General features: G+C 45.2%; 1 protein-coding gene and 2 long non-coding RNA genes across 13 annotated transcripts in view; 2 read left to right on the plus strand and 1 right to left on the minus strand.

Annotated features, from left to right (window-relative positions):
- Positions 1 to 10,831, plus strand: part of LOC132207253 (uncharacterized) — a 31,065-nt gene extending 20,234 nt beyond the window's left edge. For 2 of the 9 annotated variants that reach the window (XR_009443366.1, XR_009443364.1), the window contains exons 5-6: positions 437 to 487; positions 1,140 to 1,522. This is a non-coding gene — a long non-coding RNA (uncharacterized LOC132207253). Of the gene's footprint in view, positions 1 to 354; positions 519 to 1,139; positions 1,523 to 9,902 lie in introns of those variants that run through there. The other 7 variants (XR_009443367.1, XR_009443370.1, XR_009443368.1 and 4 more) reach the window with 6 other exon arrangements.
- The window catches only part of LOC132207173 (late histone H2B.L4-like), a 228,244-nt gene that overhangs the window by 174,416 nt on the left and 28,609 nt on the right, over positions 1 to 25,219 (plus strand). The window lies entirely within an intron of this gene.
- Positions 8,257 to 12,916, minus strand: LOC132207273 (uncharacterized). Its single transcript, XR_009443409.1, has 2 exons — positions 12,607 to 12,916; positions 8,257 to 11,781 (listed from the first exon to the last, which is right to left on the minus strand). It is a non-coding gene; the product is annotated as an uncharacterized LOC132207273 (long non-coding RNA).

Raw genomic sequence — 25,219 nt, forward strand, 5'->3', positions numbered from 1 at the left:
CTGACTCTCCGGATTGTGACATGAGCCCCCAGATTTTAGGAAGCAGGACTTTGCAGGGCTGACAGGGCTGTTTCAGGTCTGTTGTCTTTTCCGGTGCCTGACTCGACACTGGGTGATCCATCCCATTTCATTTCATTATTCAGAACTTGTGGCGAGGAATACGACTGAATGGCTTGCTCTTTCATTTCAAAGGGTCAACCCTGATTACAGGTCACTGTACTCGAAACATTAACTTTGTTTGTCTCTCTCGATGGGTGCTGCCAGATCAGCTGAGGTTCACCAGAACTTTCTGTGTTTATAACCTGTAATGTTAACTCTGTTCCTGTTTCTCTCCCTCTCCATAATCCGGCTAAGATTTTGAAATGTGCCATTCTTGCCGTCTACTCCTGATTGATGCGAGACGAAAAACTTCAAACAGAATCTGTTCGTTTTCCAGGTGCAGTCCTGCCAAGTGAATATCATCAAAGATTCCCAGCTTCCCAAAGTGGTCTGTGTCTACTTAATGACCTATTCTACAGGTGTGGGGGTGGGGGAGGGGGGTGGGTGGTGGGGTTGTTGGGAGGTTGGCATTGGGAGTGTGGTTTGGCTGGGGGGGGTGGTGTGGTGTCAACTTCAGAGAGATACATGATCGCTATAACGGTTTGTACAAAGTACAGCTTTCTGTCGGTATTTACTGTTTAAAAAGCAATTGGTGCATCAATTACAGATGATGGTCAATTCACCACAGTCTTACCAGATCATTAGAGCTGCTCTCCCGTTGGAGAGAGCGGATTAGAAGGTGATGGAACCTGAGGGTCACTGCGCCTCAGCTGATTGGGAGGTTCAAAAGGAGAGTCCTTCACGGTAACCCCATCCGGTGTAGGATTTGAACCCACACTGTTACCAATCTAATGCATCACAAAGCAGCCATTCTGAGACAGGAATAGTCGCTGATCTGGAGAGGGGGTGTAATTACAAAACAAATAGCCTTGCCCCTCTCCCCACCCCAACATTATTGGAGATAAAGAGCTTTGTGATGATACTGTAGCTTTAAGAGATTATTTTGTCCTGGTTTCTTTTGAGAGAGAGAGATTGAATGAGAGCCATTCAGCTCCCTGGTTAAGGCCACTTGACTAAACAGTTTGAGTTTTTTTTTCCAGCTCTGGTGGGTGTGGCCAGCTCTCTCAGAAGATCAGGATTTCTCGGTTTTGTTTTATTTCACGTGCACCTGAAGCTGGTGGCGTCTCAAATGCCTTTGAAGCTTCAGTGGATGTCTCCCGGCTCCTGCTGTCTCTGTATTTTCAGTTGACTTTTTATCCTCCTGGATTGGAGATCTGCACGTGAGAACCTGTGTCTCAATTTTCCATTTCTGTCAAGGACTCTGTTTATGGGATGTTACTTTTTCTTAAAACAGTTAATTAGCAATAGTTACTATATCTACTATTTTGTTACATTTCCAACAGTGATAAGTTATTCTTAAATCGTCTTTCTTTTGTTGCATTTTAACTATAGTGTTTAAATAAATTGTTTTGCTTAACATTGAGTTGTTTGCCCAATCGCATTGCATCTGAAACCAGCACTTCATGTTTGCTTTGAAAAATAAAGTTAGGGGAGAGACTACCTTCTGAAAATTCTTTGAGTGGGTCTGGCCTGGTCTAGTCTTGTCCATAACAGACTGAATAATTCCAAAGATTTATCTTGGGAAGACAGACTGAGCGTTTTTGGCCGATACTCTCTGGACTTCAGAAGAATCACAGGGGATCCAAAATGCTAAAGTTGGGGGATTGACAAAGGAGATGGAGAGAGGATGTTTCCTCATGTGGGAAAATCTAAAATGAGAAGTCAAGTCAAGATAAGGAGTTGGGGCAGATTGAAAATGGAGATGAGGAGGAATGGCTTCTCTCAAAGGTTGGGGAGAACGGGCATGTCTAACCTGCACATCCATTGGAGTGTGCCAGGAAACAGGAGCACCTGGAGGAAACCCACAACATCACAGGGAAAATGTGCAAACTTCACACGGACAGTCACCTGAGGCTAAAATCAAAGCTGGATCCCTCACACTGTGCAGCAGCAGCGCTAACCACTGAGCCACCATGTCTCCCATTGAGCCTGTTCCACCTTTCAGTCTGTGCCTTCACACCATTAACTTGCCTTTAGTCCCATCTCCTTATTATCTCAGCCAAACAAAAATCTGTCAGATTGGAAACTAACCACTGATCCAGCCACTGCTGTGTTTGTGGAAAAGAGATTTAAACGTCGATAACCCTTGTGTTTAATCATTTAACGGAATGTTTTCAGCCTAACGTTAGCAACATACCATGGCGATCCAAATATGAAGCCGTTCTTACTATTTTTTTTGAAATAGAATTTTCCTTACACCTGTGAATGCTCTCAGTTTCGATTATAACCTCTGGAAAACGCACACGCCCACCTGATCATGTGTTATTTGCTTACAGAAATCTACTGGTTGAATTCCTGTAGCCACAGGTTTTGGGGCAGGATTTTTGTTTGTCAAAGAGATACATCATGCTTTATGCCCCAAGTTTGTACGTTTGCTTTAGAAGTCCCGTAACCAGTAAGGGGCGGCAGGCACTAACGTCCAACAGGAAAGCTGAGCCCAGAATATCAGGATGGAGCTGGGTAATACTTTACGACAGAGAATCGAGGAGAAAGTGGGAGAAAGAAACAGAGTGGTGATAAGGGAGGGTCCTGGGAATGAAGCTTCATTGAATTGAGATGCCTGGTCAATTTGCTCATTTCGAAAGTTTGGGGCATCTCACAATAAAGTCATAGAATCGTACAATACAGAAACAGGGCCTTAGGCATAACTTGTCCAATCCAACTGGGCTTTCCATAATAAACTAGTCTCACGGCCTGCAAATCCCTTTTGCACCCTCTCCAATTTAATACGATCTTCCCTTTTGCTGAGGTACCAGAATTATACACAGTAATCTAAAAGTGGCCAGACCAATGTCCTGTACAATGGCAACATGACGTCCCAAATCCTATTATCAATGGTCTGACTGATGGATGCAAAAATGAAATCTGAATGGTGGCATGTGATCAGGAATGTACACTTTAATACAACAGAGTCTCACAGTACTGGAGAGTCTTTTTGATCCATCCAGACGAGACCGACTAACAATAAAGGATGTTCCCAGTCGCGATGGGGCAGTTCAGAACCAGGGGGTGACGGTGTAAAGGGGACAAGGTAGGACTGAAATGAGGAAAAATGTCTTCACCCAGAAAGTGGGGAGCATGTGGGATTCTCTGCCACAGCAAGCGATTGGGGCCAAAACATTGAATGTGACTCCATCTCTCAGTCCTGTCATCATCTCTGTATATCTGTCTCTCCCTCTGTCTCTCTCCCTCCCTCTGTGTCTCTCGCTCTGTCTCTGTCTCTCTCGCTCTCTCTCTGTCTCTGTCTCTCTCCTGTCATCATCCTTTTCTCTCCCTTCATCCTGCTGTCATCTCTCTCTCTTCTTCACCCGACCCTCACTTCCAGAAATTTTAATTGCAGGCTCGAGCGCGCGAAAACAGCCTGGTCCTGGCATCTCAGTCGTATGTGAATAATCTGGGAGATAAATGCACACCATGTTTCATTTATATATACATATGTAACACCCACTGACAGAAAGTAAACATGGAAAACACCTTCACATGCATCGCACGGGTCCAAATGTAAAGTCAACCTCTTTTTGTCTGGGAGGGGAAATACTTTGGGAATTCAATTAATTTCACCTCTGACATTTCTGAAAAAGAAAATAAATAGGAGCAGAGAATGACGCCACTCGGTCCATCTGCCAGTGGTGTAATTTGTAATCTGTGACCATCCATCTCCCTGAGAGTGTTACAAACTAGTTTCTCCCCACCTCCCCCTTCCTCCACAATTTACTCCCTTTAACTGCAGCAAGTAAAAGGAACACATCAAACACTTATACAGCAGAAACAGACCCTTCAGCCCAACCTGTCCATGCCAGCCAGGTTTTCTAATCTACCCTACTCCCATTTGCCTGCATTTGACCCATGTTCCTCTAAACCTTTCCTATTCTTGTCCCTGTTTAAATGCCTATTAAATGTGTGATCGTACCCACATCTACAACATCGTCTCTCAACTCATCCCATACACGCACCACTTTCTGTGTGAAACAGTTGTCCATTAGGTCCCTTTTAGATCTCTCCCCTCTCACCTTAAACCTACGCCCTTTAGTTTTGGACTCCCCAGCCCTGGGGAAAAGACCTTGGCTATTCACCTTATCTTTGGCTTTCATGATTTTGTTGACCTCTGTAAGATCACCCAGCAACCTCCACTCTCTCGGGGGGGGAAAAAAGTCCCAGCCTAATTAGCCCCTCCCTCCAACTGAAACCCTCCATTCCCAGTAACATCCTTGTCAATCTTTCCAGTTTAATAATATCCTGTCCATAGCATTCAATGCATTTCTGTTTTGGTCATTTCAGGATTTCTCATGATCAATCTTGCCAATGGATCCACCAAAGAGAATGAATTGCCTCCAGTTACCCCTTCAGTTTCTCTCCCATCAATAATGCTGGAGAAACACGACCTACTTGTGCACAGCCTTTCCAAAGCATACATGATCTTGAGGGACCGACTCCCCACCCCAGGGAGACAATCTAAAGGGGGAGATTAGGGTCCACCTTCTACAGATTGGTCTGCAGCTCTAAACCTTCTGGCACAGGGTCGGGGGTAAGCTCTAGTGGCTTCTGTGGGATGACCTTGGGCGAGAGAGAACAGAAAATGATACTTACCACCCAGAGAGAAGTCGAATGGACTGTCTGCAACCGGAACACACAAGACAAGGAACTAAACCTCATCTGTTGGTCCTTATCTGATAGAAACACTTGTCAGTAAGGCGTTAGAATGGATGCAGAGTCGACAAACTCAAAATACTAACTCACTCTCTCTCTCTCTCTCGATACCCCACGCCCTCCCCTCGCTGACAGATGCTGTCAGACCTGTTGAGTTACCCCAGTGCTCTCTGTGTTGGTTTCAGATCTCCAGAACCCTGCACTGTGTTGCTTTTGCAACCTTCCAAGCTGTGTTCCTTGCTTCAGACACCAGTGCCGCGACTTCTGGTGAAATGGTGTCCTCTGTTGTTCAAGCATAGAGGAAAGATATGGCTAACACATTTCAAAATAACATTGCATCACTGTCAGAAAGGAAACACAGGACAATGAGATGACATTGCTTGGTAATGGTGTACATATGACCAGAGGATCAGAAGTAGGCCATTCAGCCCATCTGGCTGCTCCACCTTTCAACCATGACTGTGGCTGAACTGCTCATTCTGAACTCTACTTTGCTGCACTTCCACCCCTTGCCCCATAACCTTTGATTCTCCTTCCTGAATGAAAATCTCTCTCAGACTTGAACATACTGAATGACCTGGCAGTGACAGCCCTCTGTGGTAAAGAATTCCACAGATTCACTCCCCTCAGAAGAAGAAATTCCTCATCTCCATCTTCAATGGATGAACGCCTATTAAGAGATGATGCCCCTCTGGTCCCAAACTCTCCCACACGAGGGGCAACGGCTCCCCGTCAAATTCCTCAAAGGATCTTCAATGAGGCCACCTCTCATTCCTATAAACTCCAATGAGGATAGGCCAAAGTCTCAATCTCTCCCTCATCAGACACTCCCTCCATACTCGGGATCAGCCGAGTGAACACTCTTTGAACCTGCCTCCAACGCTAGACTCTCCTTCCTTAAATACGAGGCCACAAAACTGCTCAACATATCTCAGCTGTGTCTTGTATAGTTTTTTTTAGAAAAATTTCCCAACGTTTATCTTACATTGAAGGCTGACGTTTAGGGCCTTGATCCGATGGTTCATTTAAACCCTTCTTCCGAAAAAAGGATCTTGGCCCGAAACTTCAGCCTTTCTGCTCCTCTGATGCTGCTCGGCCTACTGTGTTTCTCCAGCTCTACACCTTGTTATCTCTGATTCTCCAGTATCTGCAGTTCTACTACCTGTGAAACAATTTTACCCCAGATTGTAACAAATAGTTGTCATCTGAAATCCTCAAGGAGTTGAGAATCTCTGTCCCTTTGTGAAGTACAGCTGGTTTTGAGGGCGTTCCTAACAGACCACAACATCAGACAGAGTTACAGCGTGCCATGGTGTCATTGGAGATCCCCAGTGGGCAGATTTTATGCCATTCCCACTCAGTGGGCGATATGTACTCCCTGAGGAACAAGCTATGGTGGTTCTATCCCTCTGTAAAATCAGGATTTACCACAAATCTGCCTTATTTATTTCCTCTTTCTGTCCCTCCTCGATCCCACCCTGTAATCAATTCTCCTTTTGTGTTTACATTTAAAACAAATGCATTCCCCTTTGAATCGACTTTTTTAAAAAATGCTAATCTGTTTACGACTCTCTTGCAATTTATTCCACGTGGCTGTTACTTTAGCCCTCTGTTTGCTGTATTCGGGCAGTTTAATTGTTGACTGCATAGCAGATCAGTTCATTTTTTCAGCAGAACTCCCAGGTTTCCCCTTATTTCCTGTGCCTATCGGCCTGAAGAAGGCTAAGATCAGAAATGTTGACTGCTCCTTTCCTCCACATGCTGCCTGGCTTGTCCTTCCAGCCTCCTGTTTGTCTGTCTCCGCTGAATATTCAGCCGGCTTGTTTCAGCTAAAGGGGAGGGCATGGCTCAGTGAATGTCTACTGTGTGTGTGTGTATCACAGAGAGTGAGAGAGAGCGCATGTTTCATTGAAAGGAAGAGTTTGGAGGTTTAAAGGGGATGTGAGGTAAAAGGTTTTCACCCAGAGAGTGCTGGGGAATCTGGTACTCACTGCCTGTGAGGGTGGGAGAGGCAGAAATCCTCATCACATTGAAGAAGGATTTAGATGTGCACTTGTGATTCAAAGGCTATGGGCCAACTGCTGGGAAAATGGGATTAGGGAATAGGGATAGATAGGAGGAACTGCAGATGCTGGAGAATCTGATAAAACAAAGTGTCGAGCTGGATGAACACAGCAGCCAACCAGCATCAGACGAGCAGGAAGACTGATGTTTCGGGCCTAGACCCTTCTTCAGCAATGCTTAAGAATCTTGCTGCATTGACCCCCATCACCAAACCCCAACCTGTCCATTCTTCTCAGGGTTTTCGAAATTGCATTGAGATCATCTCTTGATCTCCCAGATCCGGATGATACAGAGTGCCCAAACTCCCTTCCCAGCTCACTGCCTCATTGAGAAAAATGTGTGCAATCACACACTCTCTCTCACAGACTCACACACACACACGCTCATGCATGTAGATTCACACACATAGTCAGACTCTCACACACACTCACACCAGCCTTCCCCTCACTCTATGCTCTACATCCTGTTTCCGCTCAGTCTCAACCCAACTCCATCCTCCTTGACTAACCCCCACCCCCACAATTTTGTCCCTTTTCTCGCTATTCCCCCTCTCACGCACCGCACACGCACAAAGACACGCACACACTTACATGGTCACATATTCACACACAGTCTGACAGACACATATACACTGGAACAATTTCACACACACGTCCTTCACAGGTGCCTGCGCGCACACACGGTCTGACACACAGTCACACCAGCTTGCATTCACACAAACACATGATTGCTCAAACAAATTTATTCACAAAATTACATTGAATATCACACACCCACACACACTCAGAACTGTCATAATCTCTCACATTCCCTTACACATTCACATGCAATCACAGTTTATGCTCACACTCTTGTACAAACTCACATTATCTCACACACAATTTCAAACAAACTCACACTCACCCACACACAGCCCCTTAAACTCTAATTCTCACAGAAAAACACATTCACAACACACTCTTGCTCTCTCTCTCTCGCACAGACACGCTCTCACACACTGTCACACACATTCACGCAGTCACACAAAACATCCTACGCGCACATTTAATCTCACAAACCATCTCAGACGCTCTTTGACATAAACTTTCCTCAAACATTTTCTCTCACACATACTCCTTCCCTTACCCTCTACCCCTCCCTATCACGATATCTCACCCTCCATCCCGCACCCCCCCACCTCCCTCCCACCCACACATGAGCGACGGATGGAAGGGGCGATGCTGGTGACCCAGGGGAAACTGCGGCTGACGTATTGGCTCACTGCACCTTGCATCACCTTCCCATCCCTGAGAGTAATCCCCAAGTTCGGTCTCTGATACCCGCCTCACATTGGATCACCGGGGGTTCCACCAACGCACCTTGATTGTTAAAAAAGAAATCCACCAATTTGTTGTGTGTTACAATTTTATTCATCACCAAAGGCAGAATTGTTGTGTACAAAAGCAAATATCATCAAGAAATTACATTTACAATAGCACAGCGATAGATTAAACCCATCCCAATGTACGCCATCCATGAACAATACTTTCCATTGCTTCATAAATACCGGGCCCATTGTGTTTTCATTTAGTTTTCCATCTCAACACAGGGTTCAGAGGAAGGGGGGAGTTGTGAAGGAGGATGCAGAGATGCTTCCATGCGATTGGGTCAAGTTGAGTGAGTGGGCAAATGCACGGCTGATGTAGTTTGATGTGGATTGATGTGAGGCTACCACTTTGGGAGAAATAAGAAAACAGGAATGCAGATTATTATCGAAATGGTGATGGATCGGGAAAGCAGCACGGAGGACAGGAGTTGGAACATCATGTTGTGGCTGTACAAGGCATTGATAAGGATATTCTTGTAGCATTGTGTACAGTTCTGGTCATGTTGCTACAGGAAGGATGTTATTCAACTGGAAAGGGTGAAAAAAATGAACATAACCATGTTGTCAGGAATGGAGAGTTTGGGCTACAAGGATAGGCTGTTTTTTATTCCAGAGCATCGGAGGCGGAGGGGTGACCCTTCGAAGGTTTTAAAAATCATGAGGGACATAGATAAGGTGAAAGCCAAGGTGTTCAACCCCAGGGTTGGAGAGTCCAAAAGTAGAGGGCATCGGGTTAAGGTGAGAAGGGAAAGGTTCAGAAGGGGCCTGAGGGGCAAATCTTTCGCAAAGATAGTGGTGGGTATATGGAATGAGCTGTCAGGGGAAGTGGTGGAGGTGGGTAAAATTATAAATATTTGAAAGAAATTTTGGCAGATACATGGATAGGAAAGGTTGGAAGGGATATGGTTCAAACACAGGTAAACAGGGCTGGGTCAGCTCAGGAAACCAGGTCGGCATGGACGAGTTAGGCCGAAGAGTCACAGAGCACAGAAATAGCCCCAATGACTCTATGATGAAGGGCACAAATGCTGTCTTTACCAGCAATGCCCCACATCCTTCGCCTGAACGAGGGGTCATCGTGATTAAAAAACAGCAATAAGCCAGTCACCATCCTTACTGGCTCGAATGTGAACAATTCATCAGCACAGTCCTGCTGTTCCATTCAAAGGTACCTGGTACCTATTGACCAGACCCTTTGGCCCTCACGCTGGTGTTGTCCCTGATGGTGTTCACCAGTTTGCAATCGGACCTGCGCTGCTCCTTTCTTGGTGGCCAGCAATTGTCAGATCCAGACGGCGTCGATGTTAAAATCTTAACGTCTTCTACCAAGCCTGTACTTACATCAACCCAAACCCTTTTGTGCTGCAGCGAGAGTGTCTGTATGTCGGGACTAAAAAGCCAACAATTTTAATTCATGGGATGAGGGCATTGCTGGCCAGGCCAACATTTGTTGCCCATCCTTAGCTGTCCAGGGGGCTGTTAAAAATCAACCACTTTGCTGTGGGTCTGGAGTCACATGAAGGCCAGACCAGGTAAGGATAGCAGTTTCCTTCCCTAAACCACGTGAGTGAACCAGATGGGGTTTTCCAACAATTGATTCACAGTTACCATCAGACTCTCAGATTCAGGATTTTGATGAATTTAAATTCCACAATCTGTGTTGCAGGATTTGAACCCGGGTCCCCAGAACATCACTGGAACATCTGGATTAACAGTTCCGCGATAATCCCATGAGGCCATCGCTTCCCCATTCAAAGGTCAAGCCTGCCACTCTGGAGGTGTGTGATCCCCCATCCTGACAATGTGGCGTTTCCAAAATACCTGCAGCGGAGAGAAACCCCCACGTTCCCGTTCCCACAATGGGTTCTGGAATCTCAGAAAACCGAGTTGAAGTGTCCAGCAGGGATTTCGGATCATTGGGAGATCTAGTCTTCTCCGTACAGACTCCATTTCAGCCATGCCTTTTCTATCCAGTTTGTTCAGTGGCTTGCAGCTCAGTGTGTGTTCCTTCTGTGGGGCCAGAAGTTGCTCGGTCCAACCCCACACCCCAGGTCTCTTTCGCCCTGGAATGTAACCATTGAAATTGGCTGGTTTCTGTTTTTGTTTATATCTCCCAACTGTCAGATCCTTCTGACTATTCCTGTTCAAAGTTGGTCTGTTCCATGCGCAGAAGGTGGCAGACGATGTCTTCCTCCCCTTAAACATGGACCAACTGAAAAGCTCAATCCTCAGACATGTACATGAGAGAGAAGGAGGGACAGGTATTAAATTTCCAAAGACCACCAGCTGCTAAAATAGTTTTGATTTTACAAAACTAACGGCCTGCAATGTCCAGAACAGACCAACAGATGCAACAACATGAAATTAGCTTCCCCGGCTGAAAATGAGTGGAGTCAAACAACGTGTGAAACATGGTTTCCATCGCAAAGTTCACAAGTTTGGGATCTGTACACAGGAGTTACATTGTACCTCTTCACCAGACAGTCTATAAAAATCGAATGACCCACCTCTCATCTGTCTTCTTCTTTCTTACTTGTGTGGAATATTCTCGTAAACATTTCCACCCGCTCTGTCTTCTTCCTCTGAGAGCTCGCTGAGGTTCAGCGTGGCATATGTGATACAGGAATCATTGGGGTCAGGCTTGGCGTACTGCAATTGGAACGATATTGGAATGGAATTGGAATTGAGTGGGAGCAGGAAGGTGAAGAGGTGGGAAAGGTCAATTGGGAATAAAGGTAGAAGTGGATATCAGGGGAAAACAGGAATCACCAACAGGAAATGAAGGAGGTTAAGTATTGTTTTGTGGTGAGGGTTAGCATTCAGTTTAAGGTTAGTGTTGGGATTCAGATTAGGATTAGGGTCATGGTTAGGTTTTGGGTTATGGGTTGGGCGAGGGTTAGGGTTAAGGTTGGTTCAGCATTAAGGTTTGGTTTAAGGTTAGCATTGGGTTAAGGCAAGGATTACAGTGAGGGTCAGTGGTCAGTCTAGGGCTAGGCTTAAGGTTTGGGTTGGTGTATTAGTTTTAGTTAGCATTTGGCTGAGAGCCACGATTAGAATGAGTATTAGAGCTCGGTTTAGGACTAAGATTTAGTTTAGGGGTAGGTTTGAGTTTAAATTAGGGTTACGATTAGTGGAGCGAGGACTTGAGGGGTCTGAATGGCCTCCTCCTGTTCCTGATTCACATGATGTTATGTCTCTCCTCTTCTGAGATGCTCTAGCACAGAGTGGGGATAGTGATCACATTTACCCGAACCAGGAGGCGAACTTTGTGACTGCTCTCCATCCGACTGTCAGGAACACGGTCTACCCCAGTTCCTGACCCAACACCTCGTTCCCCGGGGTCCTCCACCCCAACCCTGTCCAGCTGCAAAGGTTACATTGGGGCGGGGACGGCAGTGCCATGCCCCGGGGAACAAACCCGATCCCCGTGGGAAGTTACAGACCTGTGTGCCCCCTCCGGTGGATGAACCACGCCGACGCGATCAGGCCGGCGAACAGCAGAACTGGGACGAGCGAGGCCACGATCTCCGTGGAATAACTCCGAGCTGAAATCCAACAACAACATCCGGCTCACGTTAACAAACTCAGCGGGAAGTGTTACCGCATCAGCCCTGTGTGAGGCACACGATCAGCATCAGAGTGACCAACCCCTGCAGGTACGTAACTCCCTGCCACCCACGGGGGGATGGAAAACACGGAAGAATTGAACCCATTGAGCTCCCTGCACTGAACCCACTTTCCTGCACCCGGCCCCCGACAGCCTGGAATGTTATGGCACGTCGAGTTTCATTCAAGTTCTCTTTAAAGGCTGCGAGGTTTCCCACCTCAACTACCCTCCGAGCCCCCACAGCCCTGTGGGTGAGACAATCCTCAAACCCCCTCTCAACCTCCTGCCTTTCACTTTCAAATGATGCTGCCCTTGTTATTTACACTTCCACCCAGGGGAGCAGCTGCTTCCTCACCCCCGACAGCAGTCCCTGTGCCACACAGACTGGCACACCTCTATCAGTTCCCCCTCAGCATTCCCTGCTCCAAAGAAAACAGCCTGAGCTTACTGAGCCTCTCTTCATCGCTGAAATGCACCACCCCAGGGCAACGTCCTGGTGAATCTCCTCTGCACGCCCTTCTCCATAAGACTTACACTTCCAGATTTTTATTGCGCTCAAATTCTACCATCGGGTATGAGCGGGATTTGAACTGGGATCCCGGGAAAATGACCGAGACACTTGGATTAATAACCTCACGATCATACCACCCGGCCGTCACCTTCCTAACTGAGATGGTTAATTGTTTCTGACTGGCACGGACTGGATGGAGCGAATGGCCTTTCCCTGTGCTCTGTCTGTGTCTGATCTGACTGTCACTGTTACCTCGCAGCGTGAATTCGATATAGTCGCTGGTCACGTTAAAAATGGTGCCGTCGGTTCCTGTGTTGATCGCTGCACAGTGATACCTCCCGACACTGTCTCTCCGGAATGAATGAATAACCAGCTCACGACCATCGGCAGTCACATGGGAGCTCGCACTGCCGTTCCTTAGCGGCACGTTGTCTCGGTACCAAATGAACTGGGGCTCAGTGCCTTCCCTCACCAGGCACCGGAGAACAAGGCGGTCCCCGGGCTGTATCTCAGTCCCGTTGGTGCGGGGTATCAGCACAGCATCTGAGACAGGAACTGAGGAGAAAACACACAGAGTTCAAAACCATGGAGTTCGCCCATCGATTGAGGCTGTCAGTGGGGGCCAGTTTAATGCAAATAATTTAAAAGGAAATTTAGCAGTTCGATGGATTCAAAATCTAATGGAGAGCTTTAACACTCCCCAACGATCAACATTTTTGGAGATTATCATTCAGAGAGAAAACACCACCCCCACCACCAGCATGTTCAAAGGAGTTCCCATCGGTGTATCCCCACACACTATCCTTGGGAGATGCTAAAATTGAGAGAGTCATTGAGTCATACAGCGTGGAGTGAGCCCTTCGGCCCATTGAGCCGACACACGCAATAACTGCCCCCGAAAGGCGCACGAAATCCAATTTCCAGCCCTGGTCCCATATTCTTAAATGTTATGATATGAGAAATGCTTCTCCAAATATATTTTGAAGATATTTCGGTTTATGCTCACCACTATATTCCCAGTCAGTGCATTCCTGATTCACCCAAAGCTGAGTGAAAAAGCTTTATTTTTTGTCAAATCCTCTCTGAATCCCCTGCCTGTTACACTAAATCTGTGCCCTCTCATGATTGACCCATCAACCAGGGGGAACAGATGCTCTCCATTCACCCTGTCCATCCCTCTCACAATTTTATACACCTCATTCATGACCCTCCTCCGGCTTCCCTGCTCGAAAAAAAACAATCCAGGCCTATCTGGAGATAGTGGGAACTGCCAATGCTGGAGAATCGAAGATAACAGGGTGCAGAGCTGGATGAACACAGCAAGCCAAGCAGCATCAGAGGAGCAGGAAGGCTGACATTTCGGGTCTGGGCCCTTCTTCAGAAATGTCAGCTTTCCTGCTGCTCTGCTGCTGCTTGGCCTGCTGTGTTCATGCAGCTCGACACCTTGTTATCCCAAGCCCATCTAGTCTCTCTTTCTAGCTCAATTGCTCCAACCCAGGAAACAACCTGGTGAACCTCTTCTGTATCCCCTCTAGTGCGATCACATCCTTCCTGTAGTGAGGTGACCAGAAATGCACACAGCTTTCTATCGGTATGCCAGGAACTAAAGAATGACTAGAATAAGATTAGGGCCAGTCAAGGACAGTCATGGGAAGTTGTGTGTGGAGTCTGTGCAGACAGCAGAGAAGCAAAATGAATATTTTTCTTCAGTGTTCACACAGGAAAAAGACAATGTTGTCAAGGAACATACTGCGATGCGGGCTATTACACTAGACGAGATTGAGATTCGCAACGAGCAGGTGTTAGCAATTCTGGAAGGTGTGAAGATAGCTAAGTCCCCTGCAGTGGATGAGATGTAACCGAGGATTCACTGGGCAGCGAGGGAGGAGATTGTAGAGCTTTTGACTTTGATCTTTATGTCATCATTATCTTCAGGAAAAGTGCCAGAAGACTGGTGGATAGCAAAAGTTTTCCCCTTGTTCAAGAAGGGGAGGAGGGACAATCCTGGTAACTACAGACCAGTGAGCCTTACTTTGGTTGTGGGTAAAGTGTTGGAAAGGATTACAAGAGATTATAATCATCTATAAAGGAATAATTTGATTAGGGATAGTCAGCACGGTTTTGTGAAGGGGAGGTCGTGACTCACAAACCTTATTGAGTTCTATGAGAAGGTGGCCAAACAGGTGGATGAGAGTAAAGCTTTCGATGTGGTGCATATGGATTTCAGTAAAGTGTTTGATAAGGTTCCCCACAGTAAGCTATTGCATAAAATACGGCGTCACGGGATTGAAGGTGATTTAGAGGTTTGGATCAGAAGCTGGCTAGATGGAAGAAGACAGAGGGTGGTGGTTGATGGGAAATGTTCATCCTGGAGTTCAGTTACCAGTGGTGTACCACAAGGATCTGTTTTGGGGCCACTGCTGTTTGTCATTTTTACAAATGACCTGGGCATAGAAGGATGGGTTAGTGAATTTGCAGATGACACTAAAGTCATTGGATTTGTGGATAGTGCAGAAGGATGTTGCAGGTTACAGAGAGACATAGATAAGCTGCAGAGATGGGCTGAAAGATGGGAAATGGAGTTTAATTTGGAGAAATGTGAGGTGGTTCCCTTTGGAAGGAGTAACAGGAATACAAAGTACTGGGCTAATGGTAAGATTCTTGGTCGTGTGGATGAGCAGAGAGAGCTCAGTGTCCATGTGCACAGATCCCTGAAAGTTACCACCTGGGTTGAGAGGGTTGTTAAGAAGGCATACAGTGTATTTGATTTTATTGGTAGAGGGATTGATTTTCGGAGCCATGAGGTCATGTTGCAGCTGTACAAAGCTGTGGTAGTCTACAGTTGGAGTATTGTGTACAGTTCTGGTCGCCACATGATGGGAAGGATGCGTAAACATTGGAAAAGTGTGCAGAGGAGTTTTACCAGGATGTTGCCTGCTATGGAGGGAGGATCTTATGAGGAAAGGCTGAGGGACTTGAGGATGTTTTCATCAGAGAGAAGAAGGTTAAGAGGTGACCTAATAGAGACAAACAAGATGATCAGAGGATTAGATAGTGTGGAAAGTGAGAGCCTTTTTCCTTGGATGGAGATGGCTAGCACGAGGGGACATCGCTTTAAATTAAAGGGTGTTAAGTATAGGACAGATTTCAGAGGTAGGTTCTTTACTCAGAGAGTAGTAAGGGTGTGGAATGCCCTGCCTGCAACAGTAGTCGACTCATCAAGTTTAAGGACATTTAAATGGTCATTGGATAAACATATGGGTAATCATGGAATAATGTAGATTAGATGGGCTTCAGTTTGGTTTCACAGGTTGGTGCAACATCGAGGGCCAAAGGGCCTGGGCTGTCCTGTAGTGTTCTATGTTCAATGTAATTTAATGGGTAATTAACAATGGGTTGGGAGTGTATGGGCTGCCAGCAGGAAAGTGCAGTTTGCGTGGGGTGAGATCAGCCACAATTTTATTAAATGGCTGAATTGCTACTCCTGCTGCTAATTCTTTTGTTCTCAGATTATGGGAGGATACGGACTGGCTGATCAGTAGCAACTGGAATTCAATTCAGGTACGTGTGAGGCAATGCACATGGGCAGGGCAAACAAGTGAATGGAGTACATGACAAACAATGTAGGACTAAGGATCAGAGGGACCTTGCATTATTTGCCCATCTGTCCCTTAAGGTAAGAGAACAGCTCGTTAAAGGGGTTAGAAACCGAATGAGACACTTGCCTTTGTTAGTCGAGGCACAGAGTTTGGGAGCGAGGAGGTTATGCTGGAACTGCATATACAGTTGCTGCGGCCCCAGCGAGAGTGTTGTGCACAGCTCCGGAATCAACAGAATAGGAGGGATGTGATTTCACTGGACACAGCACAGAGGAGATTTATCAGAAAGCTGTCTCAGATGGAAAGCTTTAGTTATGAAGAAAAGTTGGGCAGACTGGATTTTTTTCTGGAGCAGAGGAGATTGAGAGGCACAGGGTTGAGATATATAATTTAGACAGTCATGGTGGATTTCAAGCCTGGATTCCCTGAATTTCTGAATTACCACTAAACCGAGGCATTCCCGAGAATTTTGGCACAGCAACAATTGGCACGAACTGCAATATTGTTCCAAGTTTGCACGAAGGAGATGTTTACAGGACAGATGAGGGGATGTGTGTCTTTGCTGCATATGCTACCTGGGTTAATGCTTGGTGCTCTGACCATTTTCATTCCCTTTGGACTTTTCTGTGGTGGTTTGATATTGAATAAAATATTTAATACAGAGCACTCGGAAAGCAGGGGCTGGGTTGGACAGAGGCGGTATGGATGTCCAAATGGGAAATGATGCTGTCCAAATCTCCAGGAATCCTTCAAGGAAATAAATAGTGGAGTTGATGAGGGGGAGTCAGTGGTTGTGCTTTATTTGGACTTTGAGAAGGCTTTTGACAAATTCCAATGGAAGATACCAGTGTGTAAAGCTAAAGCGCCCGGGATTGGGGTAGTGTACTGAGATGGGTAGGATACTGTTTGCAGATAGAAACAAAGAGTAGGAATAAACAGGCCTTTATTTAAATGATGGGCAGTGACTAGTGGGTGCCATAAGACAGTAAGATATAGGGGCAGAATTAGGTCATTTACATCATTGAGTCTGCTCCCACTATTTGATCATGTTTCTCAACCCTGTTCTCCTGCCTTCTGCCCTTGACCCCCTCACTGATCAAGAACGTATCTATTTCTGCCTGAAGTGCACTCACTGACTTGGCCTCCACAGCCCTCTGCAGCAATAAGTTCTACAGGGTCACCAGTTTATGGCTGAAACAAATTCCTTATCTCAGTTCCAAAATGTCATCCCTTCACCTCGATTGTGCTCTTGGGTTTTAGTCTCCCTTACTCGTGGAAACAGATTCTGCTTGTCTGCTCGATCCACAGCTCTCAGTATCCTGTAGGTTTGAATTACCAATCATCCTTCTAAACTCCAATGAATACAGACCCAGTGTCCTCAACTGCACATCATTCATCCTCAGGATCATTCTTGTAAACTTCTTCTGCACCCCCTCCAATGCCAGCCCATGCATCCTCCGATATGGTTTGCAAAACTTCTCATGATATTCCTAAAGCAGTACAGATCTGCTCTTGTATCCTTGCCCTTTTGATATGAATGCTAACATCACATTTGACTTCCTAACTGCCAGCTGAACCTGTATGTTAACCTTAAGAGAATCCTCAACAAGGATTCCCATGTTACTTTGCTCTTCAGATTTCTGAAGGTATTCTTCGCTCAGAAAATAATCTGTGCCTCTAATTTTCCTCCAAAATGTATAACCTCACATTTCCCATGTTGTATCTGTCACTTCTTTGCCTACTCTCCTAGCTTGCTTGCTTCCTCGGTACTACATGTCCCTCCACCTGTCTTTGTGTCAATAGCAAACTCAACACCAATGTTCTGAGTTCCTTCTTCCTGATCATTAATGTATAACCTGAATAGTTGTGGTTGTAATGCTGACCCCTGTGGAACACCACTAGGCACCTGCTGCCATCCTGACAAAAAACCTAGATCCTGGCAGTCCGCCAATCCCATATCCATGCCAGTACTTTGCCCCTGGCACCATGAGCTCCTATCTTCTTTCACAGCCTCTTGTCAAAGGCTTTCTGGAAATTCAAAGTGTTCATGCCCACTGGATATCCTTTCCTAGCTTAGTCATGACCTCCTCAAAGAATTCTAACAGATTTGTCAGGCATGACATCTCTTTGATGCAGCTGTGCAGACTCTGCATTATTTTATCATGCACTTCCACGTATTCCACCACCTCATTCTTAATAATGATCTCTAAAATCTTACCAATGACCGAGGTCAGGCTTAGCCTCTCTTCTTAAACCATGGTGTTGGATTAGCTACTCTCAAGTCCTCTAGGACCCTCCCTGACTCCAGTGATTCCTGACAGATCACCACCAATACGTTTACAATTTTCTCAGACATCTCCTTCTGAACTCTGGGGTGTAGCCTGTCCGTGATTTATCCACTTTCAGACTTTTCGCCTTCACCAGAACCTCCCCCTTGATGATAACCACAAACCTCACCTCTGCCCCAAACCCTTTTGAAGTTCTGGTGTTGTTGCTGATGGTCTTCTACTGTGAAGGCTAATGCAAGGTACCTATTCAGTTCCACCACCATTTCTTTGTTAGTTCTTCTCCAGCCTCATTTTCTACTCTTTTGTCTCTCTTAATATTTAGTATCTTAAAAACAAAAACTCTTGCAGTCTTCCTTTCTCTTACTGGATAGGCTGCTCTCCTATTGCAACCTCTGCCCCCTTATTGTTGTTTTTGTGATCCTCTGGCTTTTAAAGGCTTCCCAATCTTCTGTTGGTGGCACAGTGACTCAGTGGTTGTCACTGCTTTTACATGGTGCCAGGGACCTGGGTTTGATTCTACCCTCGGGCAACTGTCTATTGGAGTTTGCACATTACCTGTTTGCTGGCTTTCCTCCCACAGACCAAAGATGGGCTGGTTAAGGGGATTGACCATGTTAAATTGTCCATCATGTCCAGGAATGTGCAGGCTTGCAGGATTAGCCATGGGAAATTAAGGGTTACAGTGACAGGGGAGGGGTCTGGGTCTTGTTGGGATGTGCTTTGGAGGATCAGTGTAGAATCGATGGGCTGAATGACCTGTTTCCATATTCTTAGGGATTCTATGATTCTGGCTTCCCACTAATCTTCACACTTTGAATGCTTTTTCTTTTGTTTTTACGCTGTCTCTGACTTCCCTCGACTGCCATGGTCCCTCATCCTGTCCTTAATATGTTTTGTTTTAAACCCTTGGATGAACATCTGCTGTGCTTCTTCAATTACCCCCAAAAACCTCTGACATTGCTGCTTCACTGCCTTCCCTACTATATGTCCCTTCCAACCAACTCTGGCCTGCCTCTCTCACATGTGTTCATAGTTAACTTTGCTCAATTATAATGGCATTACATCTGATTCACTCTCAACCATTTCAGACCATAGGGTGATTTTTTAAAAAATGTGATCATTACTGCGCCCGAGGCATTCGTTCACCTTCTGATCTCTAATCAAGTCTGCCCCATTACATGTCATTAAATCTGGTATTGTCTGTTCCTTTGTGGGTTCTCCTGTAAGGTGCTCTTTAAAAAAAAGATCTCGCAGACATTCTGCTGTTTATTTTTTTCTTGAGATACACTCCTTAAGTGATTTTCCCAGTCTGCCTGCATATTGGAGTCTCCTGGTTTATTTTACTCCCCACGTCTTGATCCTGCTCAAAGGCCTATACACAGCTCCCATCATGGTCTTGTCTTCTTTTGCAGTTCTTCAACTCGATCCATGCAGATTCTATGCCTTCTGATGTTATATCACGTTTTGTTCAAAATATAATTTCTTATGGACAAGGCAACGTCACCCTCCTGCCCATCTGCCCATCCATTTGACAGGATGGCTATTCTTGGATGGTCTGTTCCCAGCCCTGATCCCCTGCAGCCAAAATGAGTGTTAAGACCCCAGGCAATTCACCAAATATGTCAATGATTTCGATGAGGGGAACTAAACGTAATATCTCCACATCTGCAGATGACACAAAGCTGGGAGGGAGGGGGAGGCCTGAGGAGGATACAGAGATGCTTCAGTGTGATTTGGACAAGTCGAGTGAGTGGCACACGCAGTTTCATGTCAGTAAATGTGAGTTTCAATCTCTTTATTTGAGGAAGGAGATTCTTGCAATAGCGGGGCTACAGTGAAGCTTTACTGGACTGGTTCCTGGAATGCAGAGCTGATGTCTGAAAGGTACAATCGGTGAGGGTTGTATTCACTGGAGCTCGGAAGAAAGAGGGGGTTTCTCACAGAAATATAAAATCCAAACAGGACAAGACAAGTTCGATACAGAAAGGTTGTTCCTGATGCCAGGGGACTCCAGAACCAGTGATCACAGTTTGTGGCTGTGATGACATCACACACTGACAATTGCACAATGACATCACCCACTCCCTGGGGATTTCCTCGAAGGTGGGATTTTTCTGACTGCAGTGTTTCTGATATCTTTACCGGTGCCGGCTCCAGCAGGAGATTTCCAAATTGCAGACGGTGAAATTGTTGAACGGTGAGTACCTTCGACCATTCTTTCACAAATTTGAACTTTTTGGTACTGTGCCAGTTATCTGTGAGAGGATCCACATGTCTGGGGCTGGTACAACTCCTTCATTGTGGATCTAAATCCACATCCATCCATTGCTCTGCTTCACATCGGTCCTACCTGTTCAGCTCTCTGCCATTGTCTAACCTCCTCTCTTTTATATTTCCATGTTTGTTTGCTGTGTCTCTGAGGTTTCTAGATTGCCCATCATCCAAATACATGTTGCTGACTTACCAGCTTCATCTTCACTTGGCACCTCTCACCATCAGGAATCATAATCGTCATAGAATCATACCGTTTAGAAGAGGCACTTTAATTCATCCTGTCAGCACCAACAAAACTACTTGATCTATACTTTTCCCACTTTCTACCACTTTGCCCATCATCTTAAAGGTTATGGCATTTCAAGTGATCATCCTTTTCGTTTTGAAGGTTATGAGATTTCCTGCTTCAGTTACCCTCCCACTTGGTGCATTCCAAATACCCACCGCCATCTGGGTGGGAAAAAGAGTTTATCAATTTCCCTCAATACCCTGTCTTTCACCTTGAAATGATGTCCTATTGACCCTTAAACTGAAGGGAACAGATGCTTCCCATCTGCCCTGTCCATGCCCCGCACAATCTTACAGGAACAGGAGGAGGCCATTCAGTCCCTCAACCCTGTTCCACCATTCAGTGCTGTTCGGCCACCCAATACTGTCAAAGTGTCTTCAGCCCATTGAATTGAGTTACGGCGAGTCTTAGAGTCATACAACATAGAGGCAGGCCCTTTGGTGCCCCATGTCTCTGCAAAAACCAACAAACACAAAGCCACACTAATCCCTTTTGGCTGCATTTACTTCAGAGACTATTATGTTCTGGCATTTTAAATGTTCATCCAGATGCTGTTTAACTAGTATGGATGTACCTGCCTCCACCACCCTCTAAGCTAGCACATTGCATATTTCTACCATCAGTCACTCAGAACAATCAAAATTGATGATGAGGAAGCAATGTAGAGAGAAGTCAGATTTTACTAGATCCAGGAAAATGAGGGAAAACCTAAATTGCATCTGGATGGCAACTCTCAGATTTCCGTTCTGGTGCTGCAAGAGGAGTGAAGAATTGCAAACATTCAGCATGTTCAAAACGCCAAAGTAGGACAGTAGCTTAACTTCTAAATTCTAGATGGAACGAAGCCACCCGCCAAAGGAAGCAAGCCAAATCGATTGGTAATAGCGAAAATAGCCAGAACAGGAAGCTGTGAATGGATATTCATTTCTGTGGAAGTGCCTGGCACTTTGGAGAACTTTTGAGAGGATTGTGGCAATACTTGTGATTCCTCCTTTTGGGAAGAATATAAGTCCCCTTTAGTTAAAGGGTTAATAGGACATTGTGTCAAGGGGAAAGAAAGGAAATTGAGGAAATTTGATTTTTTTTTCACCCAGTGGTGGGATGCAACATGTGGGAGGGTAACTGAAGCAGGAAATTTCACAACTTTAAAAAAAAATTCTTAGAAGACAACCTTAGAAAAGGAGGAGGAGAGGGGGCCGAATTGAGGTATACAAGATAATGAGAGGCATAGATAGAGTTGATAGCCAGAGACTATTTCCCAGGGCAGAAATGGCTAACACGAGAGGTCATAGTTTTAAGCTGGTTGGAGGAAAGTATAGAGGGGATGTCAGAGGCGGGTTCTTTACACAGACAGTTGTGAGAGCATGAAATGTGTTGCCAGCAGCAGTTGTGGAAGCAAGGTCATTGGGGTCATTTAAGAGACTGCTGGACATGCATATGGTCACAGAAATTTGAGGATGCATCCATGAGGATCAACGGTCAGCACAACATCGTGGGCTGAAGGGCCTGTTCTGTGCTGTACTGTTCTATGTTCTACGTTCTATGTTTAACCTGAAATGTCGTATTGTCCAATTGTTACTCAGGGAATTAAGTATTGAACGGGAATGCAGAGGATGCTCAGTATTGGCGTCTATGGATCTGTTCAGTGTGCTTGTTTTTTTTCATCAATTCATTTCCTTCCAGTAAACATTTCATTTTGTTAATAATGTGAAATCTTGTACCGCAGTTCTTAATGTCAAACCAGGTTTTGGGGCTTTCATTTTGAACGTTAATGGTCGCCAAGTAGTGGGTAAAATAATTTCCTTGCAAATTTCCTTGTAAAATCAACATTTCAACAACGGTTTGCTTTTCCTGTACAAGTATACGCTTTGCCTAAGCTTCATGATGTACGAAGGCAGGATTGAGAGACAGTAACTTGCTTAAAGCTGTTTCCTGACAAACAAACATGTCATATACATGCTTGTGAGGGTATTAATCACTCATTAACTTAACAATACAGCAATTCAGGCAGGAGGGTTAGAGGGGATGTGTGGAAAATCTTTTTCACCTTCAGGATGATGGAGAATATGGAACTCAAAAACTGTGAGGGTGGGAGAGGCAGCAATTTTCATCACATTGAAGGAGGATTTAGGTGGAAAGCTTGATGCTACAGACAAAGTGGTGGGAAAATGCGATTGGAATATTTAAAGGGTTGTTTTTGACCAGCATGGACGTGATGGGCCAAAGGGCCTGTTTCTATGTTGTAGACCTCACTGAGCCAAATGGGTTTTTACTCAAAGCCGCAGTCTCTTTTGGGCCATTAATTTATTGTTGAATTGAATTTATTGCAAACAAGTCAAAAAGGCCAGTTTTTAAAATATTCTGACACAAAGCATCTCGCTCTCTCTCTCTCTCTCGCCCCCTGCCTCACATTGCCAGGGACAATGGTTCAATTCCACTCTTTGGCGACTGTTTGTGTGGAGCTTGTACATTCTCCCTGTGTCTGTGCGTGTTTCCTCCGGGTGCTCCGGTTTGCTCCCACAGTCCAAAGATAGGCAGTTTAGGTGGATTGGCCGTGCGAAATTGTCCATGGTGTTCAGGGATGTGTAGATTAGGTGGGTTACAGGGGGATGGGTCTGGGTAGGTTGCTTTGAATGTTGGTATGGACTTTTTGGGTTGAAGGCCCTGTTTCCACACTGTATAGATTCCATGATCTATGAAATATCATGTGGACAGAATAGGTGCATTTAAGGCAAATAACATGAGAGTAATCAATGGAATAATGCACTGAAAATCCTGGCAGTTCGAGACTGGGAGGGGATCAGTGGTGATCAACAACGCAAGGTCAATTTTCACTTCGAGAGACTAATTACAAGCTGGTATTTATGTGCATTTGTTTGGAACTCTTCTCAAAATGTCTGGTCTTGTCTGTTTCAGATCACCATTGTTCATCCGCAGTTCTTTGTTTTATGTTATGACTCTGGAGATGCTTCGCATGAAAATTGCACAAGAATAGTTCAAAGGACAACAACCCTCCCTTCAGTTGGAGAGATACAAGATGATGGCGTTTCCCTTTTGAAGAAATTCAGTTTGACAGGAAGTTGGTGGGAGCTACTCAATGCCACTGCTGTTCCGGGGAAAGTAGAGAGAGGTGCAGGGTTTCCGTTTGATCGAAATACTGTTGGGAAACTACATGATCTGCTTCAGTATCTGAGGAGTGGTGAATCATGCTGAACATTGTACAATTTTTGGCAAACATCCTACTTCTGACCTTACAACAGAGGGAAGCTCATCGATGAAGCAGCTGAATTAAACATATTGAACAAAGCTGCATCATGAATGATTCAGTTGGTGTTCTGAACATTGAATTGAAAGGTGAGAGGGAGTTATATTATTAAATTGGAATGTTATTAAGATGAAATTGATATAGGTGAGATAAAGCAAAATAATTTAAGTTTATAATTAACAGAATGAATCTTTGACTGCCTCAGGAATCCTTCTGACAATTTCAGTTTTATTTTCAGAATTCTAATTTTTATGCCACACTAATTGAAATAAAAATTTAAATTCAGACAGAGCTTTAAGGAGCTAGGAAGATGTGATTTTCCAAACCGCTTCACATTCTACCTCACAGTTTCTCTCCAGTTCGGCAATTCAACAGGCAGATCACCAGCAACTCCTTAAAACAACTAGGGATGGTTAGTAATTGCTGGCCATGAGTAAATTTTAAAAAGGACGCTATGTCTCAGGGAGATCGATATATACAGGGCTAATATGTGATGTACATTCAGCTTTTCTTCTCTCAAATGAACACTATGTTCCTCAGACTTATAACAGCATGTTATACAGCTTTACAGAATTGACAAATTGTCACGGTGTAAATTATTTTTTGAATTGATTTCAAATACACCTTATGCACTTTAAACATTCCATTTACATGTACAGTCAGAATTTCTTCATGCAATCATGTAGCCACGAGATCTGTCATGACTACTAACCCCTCGGTAATGGTAAACTTGCCACAGTGCCACTCTTTTTGTCAGGGAGAGAAATGACTTGTGGTGGGTTTCATCTGAAGGTCAGCATGCCTCAAGTGAGGGGTGAGGGGGAGAAGGTGAGAACTTTGCAGTAACCTCAGCTGGCTGTGGGAATTGAACTGGTTAGTGTGACTCTGCAGGACAAGTTAACAGTCCAGCCAACTGAGCTAGATTTAGCCACAGTGTGTAAACCGGCTTGAAGGGCCTATAGGCTCTCACTTCCACGCACTGTTTCTGTGCTGCCTGCTCAACAAAGTTGCCTGTTTTTTGATGTTAGCAAGAACTTATTGCCAGAAAATGCATTAGCAAACGGCATGATAACTTGTGTTGCCATCTCATTTCCTGTTTCACCTTGTTCAAACTGCCTGTTATCTTCCAACCAGTCAGAAATCAACTCAC

The sequence above is a fragment of the Stegostoma tigrinum genome, chromosome 44, assembly GCF_030684315.1.
Source record: "Stegostoma tigrinum isolate sSteTig4 chromosome 44, sSteTig4.hap1, whole genome shotgun sequence".
Taxonomy (NCBI): Eukaryota; Metazoa; Chordata; class Chondrichthyes; order Orectolobiformes; family Stegostomatidae; genus Stegostoma; species Stegostoma tigrinum.